We start from the raw sequence: 15,392 nt of genomic DNA, 5'->3' as shown, positions 1-15,392 counted from the left end.
AAAATGTCATTGAGCACATCAAAATTAATATTTTTGTTGAACCATAAATTGCTCTAAATAACAAATACAGATAAAAAACAATAAATTAAAAAAAAATAAAAATTTCTAAAGATAGTATTACATAAAAATAAATTATAATATTTTTATTATTTAAATTATAATAATAAATAAGTGAATATAAACAAATTATTTAAATGTGTATCTGGAGTAAATAATAATGTATATAATAAATTAATTTTATTAAAAACATATAGATATTCATAAATAATAAAACAAATGCCAATAAAATGTTAAAAAATATAAAATGTCTGAAAAATGTCATTGAGCACATCAAAATTAATATTTTTGTTGAACCATAAATTGCTCTAAATAACAAATACAGATAAAAAACAATAAATTAAAAAAAAAAATAAAAATTTCTAAAGATAGTATTTCATAAAAATAAATAATATTTTTATTATTTAAATTATAATAATAAATAAGTGAATATAAACAAATTATTTAAATATGTATCTGGAGTAAATAATAATGTATATAATGAATTAATTGTATTAAAAACATATGGATATTCATAAATAATAAAATAAATGCCAATAAAATGTTAAAAAATATAAAATGTCTGGAAAATGTCATTGAGCAGATCAATTAATATTCCTGTTGAACCATAAATTGCCCTGAATAACAAATCTAGATAAAAATCAATAAATTAAAAAAAAATAAAAATTTCTAAAGATAGTATTTCATAAAAATAAATAATATTTTTATTATTTAAATTATAATAATAAATAAGTGAATATAAACAAATTATTTAAATGTGTATCTGGAGTAAATAATAATGTATATAATAAATTAATTTTATTAAAAACATATAGATATTCATAAATAATAAAACAAATGCCAATAAAATGTTAAAAAAGATAAAATGTCTGGAAAATGTCATTGAGCAGATCAAAATTAATATTCCTGTTGAACCATAAATTGCCCTGAATAACAAATCTAGATAAAAATCAATAAATTAAAAAAAAAATAAAAATTTCTAAAGATAGTATTTCATAAAAATAAATTATAATATTTTTATTATTTAAATTATAATAATAAATAAGTGAATATAAACAAATTATTTAAATATGTATCTGGAGTTAATAATAATGTATATAATAAATTAATTTTATTAAAAACATATAGATATTCATAAATAATAAAACAAATGCCAATAAAATGTTAAAAAAGATAAAATGTCTGGAAAATGTCATTGAGCAGATCAAAATTAATATTCCTGTTGAACCATAAATTGCCCTGAATAACAAATCTAGATAAAAATCAATAAATTAAAAAAAATAAAAATTTCTAAAGATAGTATTACATAAAAATAAATTATAATATTTTTATTATTTAAATTATAATAATAAATAAGTGAATATAAACAAATTATTTAAATGTGTATCTGGAGTAAATAATAATGTATATAATAAATTAATTTTATTAAAAACATATAGATATTCATAAATAATAAAACAAATGCCAATAAAGTGTTAAAAAAGATAAGATGTCTGGAAAATGTCATTGAGCACATCAAAATTAATATTATTGTTGAAACGTAAATTGCCCTAAATAACAAATACAGATAAAAATCAATAAATTAAAAAAAAAAAATAAAAATTTCTAAAGATAGTATTACATAAAAATAAATTATAATATTTTTATTATTTAAATTATAATAATAAATAAGTGAATATAAACAAATTATTTAAATATGTATCTGGAGTAAATAATAATGTATATAATAAATTAATTTTATTAAAAACATATAGATATTCATAAATAATAAAACAAATGCCAATAAAATGTTAAAAAATATAAAATGTCTGAAAAATGTCATTGAGCACATCAAAATTAATATTTTTGTTGAACCATAAATTGCCCTGAATAACAAATCTAGATAAAAATCAATAAATTAAAAAAAAAATAAAAATTTCTAAAGATAGTATTTCATAAAAATAAATAATATTTTTATTATTTAAATTATAATAATAAATAAGTGAATATAAACAAATTATTTAAATATGTATCTGGAGTAAATAATAATGTATATAATGAATTAATTGTATTAAAAACATATGGATATTCATAAATAATAAAATAAATGCCAATAAAATGTTAAAAAATATAAAATGTCTGGAAAATGTCATTGAGCAGATCAATTAATATTCCTGTTGAACCATAAATTGCCCTGAATAACAAATCTAGATAAAAATCAATAAATTAAAAAAAAATAAAAATTTCTAAAGATAGTATTTCATAAAAATAAATAATATTTTTATTATTTAAATTATAATAATAAATAAGTGAATATAAACAAATTATTTAAATGTGTATCTGGAGTAAATAATAATGTATATAATAAATTAATTTTATTAAAAACATATAGATATTCATAAATAATAAAACAAATGCCAATAAAATGTTAAAAAAGATAAAATGTCTGGAAAATGTCATTGAGCAGATCAAAATTAATATTCCTGTTGAACCATAAATTGCCCTGAATAACAAATCTAGATAAAAATCAATAAATTAAAAAAAAAATAAAAATTTCTAAAGATAGTATTTCATAAAAATAAATTATAATATTTTTATTATTTAAATTATAATAATAAATAAGTGAATATAAACAAATTATTTAAATATGTATCTGGAGTTAATAATAATGTATATAATAAATTAATTTTATTAAAAACATATAGATATTCATAAATAATAAAACAAATGCCAATAAAATGTTAAAAAAGATAAAATGTCTGGAAAATGTCATTGAGCAGATCAAAATTAATATTCCTGTTGAACCATAAATTGCCCTGAATAACAAATCTAGATAAAAATCAATAAATTAAAAAAAATAAAAATTTCTAAAGATAGTATTACATAAAAATAAATTATAATATTTTTATTATTTAAATTATAATAATAAATAAGTGAATATAAACAAATTATTTAAATGTGAATCTGGAGTAAATAATAATGTATATAATAAATTAATTTTATTAAAAACATATAGATATTCATAAATAATAAAACAAATGCCAATAAAGTGTTAAAAAAGATAAGATGTCTGGAAAATGTCATTGAGCACATCAAAATTAATATTATTGTTGAAACGTAAATTGCCCTAAATAACAAATACAGATAAAAATCAATAAATTAAAAAAAAAAAAAATAAAAATTTCTAAAGATAGTATTACATAAAAATAAATTATAATATTTTTATTATTTAAATTATAATAATAAATAAGTGAATATAAACAAATTATTTAAATATGTATCTGGAGTAAATAATAATGTATATAATAAATTAATTTTATTAAAAACATATAGATATTCATAAATAATAAAACAAATGCCAATAAAATGTTAAAAAATATAAAATGTCTGAAAAATGTCATTGAGCACATCAAAATTAATATTTTTGTTGAACCATAAATTGCCCTGAATAACAAATCTAGATAAAAATCAATAAATTAAAAAAAAAAATAAAAATTTCTAAAGATAGTATTTCATAAAAATAAATAATATTTTTACTATTTAAATTATAATAATAAATAAGTGAATATAAACAAATTATTTAAATGTGTATCTGGAGTAAATAATAATGTATATAATAAATTAGTTTTATTAAAAACATATAGATATTCATAAATAATAAAACAAATGCCAATAAAATGTTAAAAAAGATAAAATGTCTGGAAAATGTCATTGAGCAGATCAAAATTAATATTCCTGTTGAACCATAAATTGCCCTGAATAACAAATCTAGATAAAAATCAATAAATTAAAAAAAAAATAAAAATTTCTAAAGATAGTATTTCATAAAAATAAATTATAATATTTTTATTATTTAAATTATAATAATAAATAAGTGAATATAAACAAATTATTTAAATATGTATCTGGAGTTAATAATAATGTATATAATAAATTAATTTTATTAAAAACATATAGATATTCATAAATAATAAAACAAATGCCAATAAAATGTTAAAAAAGATAAAATGTCTGGAAAATGTCATTGAGCAGATCAAAATTAATATTCCTGTTGAACCATAAATTGCCCTGAATAACAAATCTAGATAAAAATCAATAAATTAAAAAAAATAAAAATTTCTAAAGATAGTATTACATAAAAATAAATTATAATATTTTTATTATTTAAATTATAATAATAAATAAGTGAATATAAAAAAATTATTTAAATGTGTATCTGGAGTAAATAATAATGTATATAATAAATTAATTTTATTAAAAACATATAGATATTCATAAATAATAAAACAAATGCCAATAAAGTGTTAAAAAAGATAAGATGTCTGGAAAATGTCATTGAGCACATCAAAATTAATATTATTGTTGAAACGTAAATTGCCCTAAATAACAAATACAGATAAAAATCAATAAATTAAAAAAAAAAAATAAAAATTTCTAAAGATAGTATTACATAAAAATAAATTATAATATTTTTATTATTTAAATTATAATAATAAATAAGTGAATATAAACAAATTATTTAAATATGTATCTGGAGTAAATAATAATGTATATAATAAATTAATTTTATTAAAAACATATAGATATTCATAAATAATAAAACAAATGCCAATAAAATGTTAAAAAATATAAAATGTCTGAAAAATGTCATTGAGCACATCAAAATTAATATTTTTGTTGAACCATAAATTGCCCTGAATAACAAATCTAGATAAAAATCAATAAATTAAAAAAAAAATAAAAATTTCTAAAGATAGTATTTCATAAAAATAAATAATATTTTTATTATTTAAATTATAATAATAAATAAGTGAATATAAACAAATTATTTAAATATGTATCTGGAGTAAATAATAATGTATATAATGAATTAATTGTATTAAAAACATATGGATATTCATAAATAATAAAATAAATGCCAATAAAATGTTAAAAAATATAAAATGTCTGGAAAATGTCATTGAGCAGATCAATTAATATTCCTGTTGAACCATAAATTGCCCTGAATAACAAATCTAGATAAAAATCAATAAATTAAAAAAAAATAAAAATTTCTAAAGATAGTATTTCATAAAAATAAATAATATTTTTATTATTTAAATTATAATAATAAATAAGTGAATATAAACAAATTATTTAAATGTGTATCTGGAGTAAATAATAATGTATATAATAAATTAATTTTATTAAAAACATATAGATATTCATAAATAATAAAACAAATGCCAATAAAATGTTAAAAAAGATAAAATGTCTGGAAAATGTCATTGAGCAGATCAAAATTAATATTCCTGTTGAACCATAAATTGCCCTGAATAACAAATCTAGATAAAAATCAATAAATTAAAAAAAAAATAAAAATTTCTAAAGATAGTATTTCATAAAAATAAATTATAATATTTTTATTATTTAAATTATAATAATAAATAAGTGAATATAAACAAATTATTTAAATATGTATCTGGAGTTAATAATAATGTATATAATAAATTAATTTTATTAAAAACATATAGATATTCATAAATAATAAAACAAATGCCAATAAAATGTTAAAAAAGATAAAATGTCTGGAAAATGTCATTGAGCAGATCAAAATTAATATTCCTGTTGAACCATAAATTGCCCTGAATAACAAATCTAGATAAAAATCAATAAATTAAAAAAAATAAAAATTTCTAAAGATAGTATTACATAAAAATAAATTATAATATTTTTATTATTTAAATTATAATAATAAATAAGTGAATATAAACAAATTATTTAAATGTGAATCTGGAGTAAATAATAATGTATATAATAAATTAATTTTATTAAAAACATATAGATATTCATAAATAATAAAACAAATGCCAATAAAGTGTTAAAAAAGATAAGATGTCTGGAAAATGTCATTGAGCACATCAAAATTAATATTATTGTTGAAACGTAAATTGCCCTAAATAACAAATACAGATAAAAATCAATAAATTAAAAAAAAAAAAAATAAAAATTTCTAAAGATAGTATTACATAAAAATAAATTATAATATTTTTATTATTTAAATTATAATAATAAATAAGTGAATATAAACAAATTATTTAAATATGTATCTGGAGTAAATAATAATGTATATAATAAATTAATTTTATTAAAAACATATAGATATTCATAAATAATAAAACAAATGCCAATAAAATGTTAAAAAATATAAAATGTCTGAAAAATGTCATTGAGCACATCAAAATTAATATTTTTGTTGAACCATAAATTGCCCTGAATAACAAATCTAGATAAAAATCAATAAATTAAAAAAAAAAATAAAAATTTCTAAAGATAGTATTTCATAAAAATAAATAATATTTTTACTATTTAAATTATAATAATAAATAAGTGAATATAAACAAATTATTTAAATGTGTATCTGGAGTAAATAATAATGTATATAATAAATTAATTTTATTAAAAACATATAGATATTCATAAATAATAAAACAAATGCCAATAAAATGTTAAAAAAGATAAAATGTCTGAAAAATGTCATGAGCAGGTCAAAATTAATATTTTTGTTGAAACTAAATTTATTATTATGTATACATGAAAGAAACTTTCAACATACAACTGCTATTAAATAATTATCATTAAATTCCGGCATTTCCTCTATAAACTTTCATTTTATCACAACTTTTTGATAAGTCTTGCTTAAACTCATTAATATCTTCTCCTTGTCTAATCCTTTTACGTTATCAGGCTCAGTTATACCTTTTCATTGGGAATATTTGCGACAAACTTATCTACGATAACCCATAATAATGCCAAATAAGTTGGAATATTATTACTCATGCCAAATCAATATTTCGTCATCAAAAACAATAACAATTTAACGTAACATTTCGGTACAAAACGGCAACGGTGGCGAGCCAACGATGTCGTGTCCCCTGGAACAAATGAAGGTGGAATGCACGTGTGTCTGTGTTGTCAGCATCCGCCGATTTATCTGATAGAGATGACACGCAGGCCGTTCGGACTCCCGTCGCGCCCGCTACGTTTTTATCTTCGCGGCCCCATCGCTCCTTCTTCATCCTTCTTTTTTTGTTTTTTTTTTTTTTTTTTTTCACTCGCTGCCTCCGAACAACCGAAAATCCAAGCCTGGCCGGGAGGACGTGGCGAGGCTGGTTCTGTCGCCTTCGGTGGCTTGTACAAACATGTTGTGACGGTTTTAATAAACTTTATGAGTGCCCGAAATGATTTCTATAAATAGACGTAATTATTTAAGTTTCCACCGCCGATATTTCACTTATATCCAAAGTAAATATTTTGATAGAATGGTGTTTAAATAAATGCGGCGAAATGTCGCAGCCTCCACGTGTTTATTTCGTACGGAGGTCTTAATTTAGATTGATGCTGTTATGTGATCTTATTGATGGCGAATGATCTTTACACTGCGTCTAGACGGAACAGTTCGGAATGGAAATAGCCCACTAATTTGCAAATTATAGAAGAATTCGGTGGACAGCTACGGGCGTAGTCATCACCTGCCATTTCCTCGTGTCTTCAATTTAAAAAATAACTGTTATCTCCGGATAAATTCCGACTATTAACATATTTTTTGGCTGTTCAACCCAATTTTACATGAGTTATTCTGGTTGATGTGAAAGCAAACCCTTCGAGGACCCCGATGATGAGCCCCAAAGCTTCGGGTCAATCCCTGGAGCCGGACCAGAAAGGAGTTGAAGCTCAAATCCTTCCACACATCGACTTAACGGTCAATTCTTAAGCCACTTCTTCCTTAATTATTCACACAAAAGGCCCATTTTGGGCAACAAAGCAGCACAACAGTCCATGCTAATTTCCACATTCAAGCCCATTTTGAAACGTGGTGAGCACGTGTCAGTTCTGAACGGATCACAAAGGGCGGCAAACAAAAATAAAACTTTACGATTGTCGTACGTATTGTTCGAGTTTTTCGACCACAAAAGGACCCGACGTCCGTCGGCACGTTTCAAGACCGGCGTGAGGGAGTGAGGGGGCCCCGCTTCGGAATTGACCGGTTCGGAAATTATTGGCAAATTATTATTAATTTGAGACATCGGTCAAGGTTGCGGCGCACCGTTTTTGCAAATTTATACGCCAGACGTGGGTCTTATTAGATACAGATGCGTTTCTTTGACGGGCTTTAATGGTAATTTGACGTTTTAGCATTCGAACGGCACTTTTTTGGATGGCCGGATGATCGAGTCGCCGATTTATAATTGATCAGTTATTATTTGGCCGAAGACAAAAGCGGAGTCGTAGAAAAAAAGAATTTGTGTTGTAATTTTGAATATTTTTGAATAACATTACCTAAAAATTCTTGTAAAATATTTACATACAAAATCGTAAAAAATGTTATAATAAGACAGTCGTTAAATTTTTGAAATATTCGAATCTTAATGTAACAATAAAATGAAACATATCTACAGTTTAATTATAATTTTGAATAAAAGTGCTATAGTAAATATATTATTATCTTAACAGATATAAAAATGTAAAGCTTTTTAAATTAATTTTTAAATTTTGGTACACAATTATGCCTTTTAAACATTGATCACCAACCTAATTTAATTTTAATTATGAATAAAAGTGTTATAGTAAATAAACTTTTATCCTCACAGATACAAAAGCTTAAAGTTTTTTAAATAAATGTTCAAACTTTCGAAACTTAGGCATATCATTTATACTTACATTAAACATTTTTAAATTAAATTTCAGATTATTTATAATTTTGAGTAAAAGTGTTATAGTAAAAAAATATTTCTTGACATATAAAACCTTAAATTAATTTTCAAAATTTTGGTGCATATTTATCTTTAAAATTAATTAAAATTAAAAACAGGAGTGTAACATAATTATAATTATGAATAAAAGTGTTATAGTAAATAAACTCTTATCTTCACAGATACAAAAAATTAAAATTTCTAAAATAAATTTTCAAACCTTTAAAACTTAGGCATATCAGTCTTACTAACATTTAAATTTTTTAAAAAAAATTTCAGATTAATTATAATTTTGAGTAAGTGTTATAGTAAAAAAATATTATCTTGACATATATAAAATTTTAAAGCTTTTAAATTAATTTTTATAATTTTGGTGTATATTTGTGTCTTTAAAATTAATTAAAATTGAAAACAGGAGTCTAGCTCAATTATAATTATGAATAAAAGTGTTATAGTAAATAAACTTTTATTTAAACAGATAAAATTTTAATTTACTTTTTAGTTTTTTTGGCGTTTAAAATTTTAAATCTAATAAAATTTTGAATGAAATATATATAAAATTAAATGTTGAAATATTTCCTCCATTATTAATGAAAATATCTTAATAATAACTAAAATTTAACTTTCAATAAATATTTTATAACAAATAAATTTTGAAAAACATAAAATTTAAAAGCTTTGGAAATAATTCAAGTTCACAGAATCATTTGCTCGTAACATGTATATACTTATAGAAAGTTGGCAAAATTTTATCTATTGTAATGAAAACTATTTAGTTGAATTTTCCTGCACCTAATTTTAGCTGTTTCCCAAAGATTTCGATCGATTTTACGCTCTCAAACAGATCGTTCACCTTTGGTAATCGATCCGCGATGGAGAATCGATTAATGAAGTGTTGGTGTTTCAGTGAAATTAAATTATAGATCGAAGCCCCACAACTTAATCGTTCGATCAGTGTAATTTGGTGAGATAATCCGGTTTCCTGTTGTTAACATTTTCTCTATAAAAGTGAAAGTTTTACCCCTTTTTTTGTATCTTACTTTTGGATCTAAATGAATATTATTTTGTATTTATTTATTTCCGCAGCAACAAAAATTAACGGGAGACACAAAAATTGTGCTTAAATTTACACCTTGTTTTTTGTCGGTAATTATAAAAAACATTTTTATAAGAAACACACACAAAAAGCGGCTATATTTTATAGTTGCCATGTTTCTCGTGCTAATATTAACTTTTTCACTGTTTTACGGCGGCATAAAAACAACAATTTATCAACAACTATAAAAACATTAAACAAACTTTTTACGTTGCCGTAAAAAGTGCCTCAATAAACAATAATGGGGGCCTATTTCTTCAAGACCAATTACGATCACAGGGACGGAACAATAAAAAATAAATATTTGCCAAGTGTAAACTTGACGACTTCAAGAAAATAATGTTGTTGTTGCAAATATTTACAACAATATGTAAATGTCGGCTTCACCGAAAAAAACCAGTATCAAAATGAAAAATTTTCCAATAAATTTTGTTATATTAATTTTATTTACTATAACTCTTTTATTTAAAATCATAATTAAACTAAAATATTTTATAATTTTAATTATTAGTAGAAATGACTCTTTTGTTTTACAATTTTATTAAATAATGAAAATGAGAATCAAATACTTAAAAACCTACAAAATTAATTTTAAACATTTTTTATTTTATATCTGTCGAAACAAATATTTTTTTACTATAGCACTTTTATTGAAAATTGTTATTCGATTACTCTTTTGTTTAGCAATTTTATTTAATAATGAAAATGAGATTCAAATACTTCAAAAAACTAAAAAAATTAATTTTGAATTGTATTTATTTTACATCTGTCGAAATAAATGATTATTTACTAGAGCACTTTTATTCAAAATTATTATTAGATTAGTATTTTGTTTTGCAATTTAATTAATAATGAAAATGAGATTCAAATACTTCAAAAAACTAAAAAAATTAATTTTGAATTGTATTTATTTTACATCTGTCGAAATAAATGATTATTTACTATAGCACTTTTATTCAAAATTATTATTAGATTACTCTTTTGTTTTGCAATTTAATTAATAATGAAAATGAGATTCAAATACTTCAAAACACTAAAAAATTAATTTTGAATTGTATTTATTTTACATCTGTCGAAATAAATGATTATTTACTAGAGCACTTTTATTCAAAATTATTATTAGATTAGTCTTTTGTTTTGCAATTTAATTAATAATGAAAATGAGATTCAAATACTTCAAAAAACTAAAAAATTAATTTTGAATTGTATTTATTTTACATCTGTCGAAATAAATGATTATTTACTATAGCACTTTTATTCAAAATTATTATTAGATTAGTCTTTTGTTTTGCAATTTAATTAATAATGAAAATGAGATTCAAATACTTCAAAAAACTAAAAAATTAATTTTGAATTGTATTTATTTTACATCTGTCGAAATAAATGATTATTTACTATAGCACTTTTATTCAAAATTATTATTAGATTACTCTTTTGTTTTGCAATTTTATTTAATAATGAAAATAAGATTCAAATACTTCAAAAAACTAAAAAATTAATTTTGAATTGTATTTATTTTACATCTGTCGAAATAAATGATTATTTACTATAGCACTTTTATTCATAATTATTATTAGATGAATCTTTTGTTTTGCAATTTAATTAATAATGAAAATGAGATTCAAATACTTCAAAAAACTAAAAAATTAATTTTGAATTGTATTTATTTTACATCTGTCGAAATAAATGATAATTTACTATAGCACTTTTATTCAAAATTATTATTAGATTACTCTTTTGTTTTGCAATTTTATTTAATAATGAAAATAAGATTCAAATACTTCAAAAAACTAAAAAATTAATTTTGAATTGTATTTATTTTACATCTGTCGAAATAAATGATTATTTACTTTAGCACTTTTATTCAAAATTATTATTAGATTATTCTTTTGTTTTGCAATTTAATTAATAATGAAAATGAGATTCAAATACTTCAAAAAACTAAAAAATTAATTTTGAATTGTATATATTTTACATCTGTCGAAATAAATGATTATTTACTATAGCACTTTTAATCAAAATTATTATTAGATTACTCTTTTGTATTGCAATTTTATTTAATAATGAAAATGAGTTTCAAATACTCCAAAAAACTAAAAAATTAATTTTGAATTGTATTTATTTTACATCTGTCGAAATAAATGATTAGTTACTATAGCACTTTTCTTCAAAATTATTATTAGGTTACACTTTTGTATCTATAGCTATAAAAATTTAATCAAATAAATCACGATTGAAATACGTAAATTATTTATTCAAATCAAATAAGCAAAAGGTCATCAGTGGAGCGTCCCGCCGCGACTCACGTGCTCACGCCGTTCCACAGTCCCGTCCCGTCCCGTCCCGTTTTTAATTACGGCCATAATTAAAGTTTATCGGCCCAAAAAAGATTCAGCGGATGTTTGTGGCGAACGCAGCGAAAGACAAAATAATAATAATAATGAAACAAAAACAAAAAAAAAAAAATAGTAGTAGTCGTCGGACGGCGATAACGCGCCGAGTCTGTGGCGTGAGCTGTGACCTGCGACCTCGGAACGGGCACGCGTTCGTTATCAGGTCCAGACAGCCTCCGGGTCCTTTTCGAGCGGTAACCAACCGGATAAGCGATGTATTTGTTACTCGGACCTTTCACCTTTCACTCGCAATCGGATTTACGTTATTGTTATTGTCTGTTTATTAAATGATATTTTGTTTAATTGAGATTATTAAATCATGAGATGATACTAAAAATAATACGCATATCGCAGCTTAGATATTGACTATTAATAACGGTTAGAGACTCGTTTATACATTATTAAGTAGGTAGTTCAAAGTTAACGCATTAATTGACTTCACTGACGAATATACGTGCGATATTGCACATTCATATTCGGTACATTTAAACAACTTCAAAATATTTATGTAATCTTATTTAAACATTATTTTTTGTACACAAACAAATACAACATTAATTACATTTAATTTGTAGATTAAAAGTATAAATTTGTAAATTTAATTAATTAGTTTTTGTAACATTATTATCTCATCCTTAGTCTTAACTACAATTACAACATATAATAAATCAGAAAGTTACTATTATATTACGCTTGAATAAAAGTGCTATAGTAAATAAATTATAATATCGACAAACATGCAAATTTAATGTTTTCAAATTAATTATTAGTATTTCCTATTACCACTGAATTAAATTACAAAGTAGAAATGCAATCTATTAAAAATTTTTGAAAAAGGTGCTATAGTAAATAAATTTTTATTTCCATAGAAAAGTAGAAAATTAATATTCTTTTAAAAATAACTATTAAATTTTCTGGAGTATTTGGATCTCATTTCTATAATTAATTAAAATTGTGATCTAATAATAATTTTGAATAAAAGTGCTATAGTAAAAAAACATTCATTTCGACAGATGTAAAATAAATTCAATTCAAAATTAATTTTTTAATTTTTTGAAGTATTTGAATCTCATTTTCATTATTAATTAAATTGCAAAACAAAAGAGTAATCTAATAATAATTTTGAATAAAAGTGCTATAGTAAATAATCATTTATTTCTACAGATGTAAAATAAATACAATTCAAAATTAATTTTTTATTTTTTTGGAGTATTTGAATCTCATTTTCGTTATTAATTAAATTGCAAGACAAAAGTATAATCTAATAATAATTTTGAATAATAGTGCTATAGTAAATAATCATTTATTTCTACAGATGTAAAATAAATACAAGTCAAAATTAATTTTTTAGTTTTTTGGAGTATTTGAATCTCATTTTCATTATTAAATAAAATTACAAAACAAAAGAGTAATCTAATAATAATTTTGAATAAAAGTGCTATAGTAAATAATCATTTATTTCTACGGATGTAAAATAAATACAATTCAAAATTAATTTTTTAGTTTTTTGGAGTATTTGAATCTCATTTTCATTATTAATTAAATTGCAAAACAAAAGAGTAATCTAATAATAATTATGAATAAAAGTGCTATAGTAAATAATCATTTATTTCGACAGATGTAAAATAAATACAATTCAAAATTAATTTTTTAGTTTTTTGAAGTATTTGAATCTCATTTTCATTATTAATTAAATTGCAAAACAAAAGAGTAATCTAATAATAATTTTGAATAAAAGTGCTATAGTAAATAATCATTTATTTCTACAGATGTAAAATAAATACAAGTCAAAATTAATTTTTTAGTTTTTTGAAGTAATTGAATCTCATTTTCATTATTAAATAAAATTGCAAAACAAAAGAGTAATCTAATAATAATTTTGAATAAAAGTGCTATAGTAAATAATCATTTATTTCTACAGATGTAAAATAAATACAATTCAAAATTAATTTTTTAGTTTTTTGGAGTATTTGAATCTTATTTTCATTATTAATTAAATTGCAAAACAAAAGAGTAATCTAATTATAATTTTGAATAAAGGTGCTACAGTAAATAATCATTTATTTCTACAGATGTAAAATAAATACAATTCAAAATTAATTTTTTAGTTTTTTTGATGTATTTGAATCTCATTTTCATTATTAAATAAAATTGCAAAACAAAAGAGTAATCTAATAATAATTTTGAATAAAAGTGCTATAGTAAATAATCATTTATTTCGACAGATGTAAAATAAATACAATTCAAAATTAATTTTTTAGTTTTTTGAAGTATTTGAATCTCATTTTCATTATTAATTAAATTGCAAAACAAAAGAGTAATCTAATAATAATTTTGAATAAAAGTGCTATAGTAAATAATCATTTATTTCTACAGATGTAAAATAAATACAAGTCAAAATTAATTTTTTAGTTTTTTGAAGTATTTGAATGTCATTTTCATTATTAAATAAAATTGCAAAACAAAAGAGTAATCTAATAATAATTTTGAATAAAAGTGCTATAGTAAATAATCATTTATTTCTACAGATGTAAAATAAATACAATTCAAAATTATTTTTTTAGTTTTTTGGAGTATTTGAATCTCATTTTCATTATTAATTAAATTGCAAAACAAAAGAGTAATCTAATAATAATTTTGAATAATAGTGCTATAGTAAATAATCATTTATTTCTACAGATGTAAAATAAATACAATTCAAAATTAATTTTTTAGTTTTTTGAAGTATTTGAATCTCATTTTCATTATTAATTAAATTGCAAAACAAAAGAGTAATCTAATAATAATTATGAATAAAAGTGCTATAGTAAATAATCATTTATTTCGACAGATGTAAAATAAATACAAGTCAAAATTAATTTTTTAGTTTTTTGGAGTATTTGAATCTCATTTTCATTATGAAATAAAATTGCAAAACAAAAGAGTAATCTAATAATAATTTTGAATAAAAGTGCTATAGTAAATAATCATTTATTTCTACAGATGTAAAATAAATACAATTCAAAATTAATTTTTTAGTTTTTTGAAGTATTTGAATCTCATTTTCATTATTAAATAAAATTGCAAAACAAAAGAGTAATCTAATAATAATTTTGAATAAAAGTGCTATAGTAAATAATCATTTATTTCTACAGA

This window comes from Aethina tumida, chromosome 5 (assembly GCF_024364675.1).
Source record: "Aethina tumida isolate Nest 87 chromosome 5, icAetTumi1.1, whole genome shotgun sequence".
NCBI lineage: Eukaryota > Metazoa > Arthropoda > Insecta > Coleoptera > Nitidulidae > Aethina > Aethina tumida.
The sequence above is the reverse complement of the archived record's forward strand: the minus strand, read 5'-3'. Positions refer to the sequence as shown.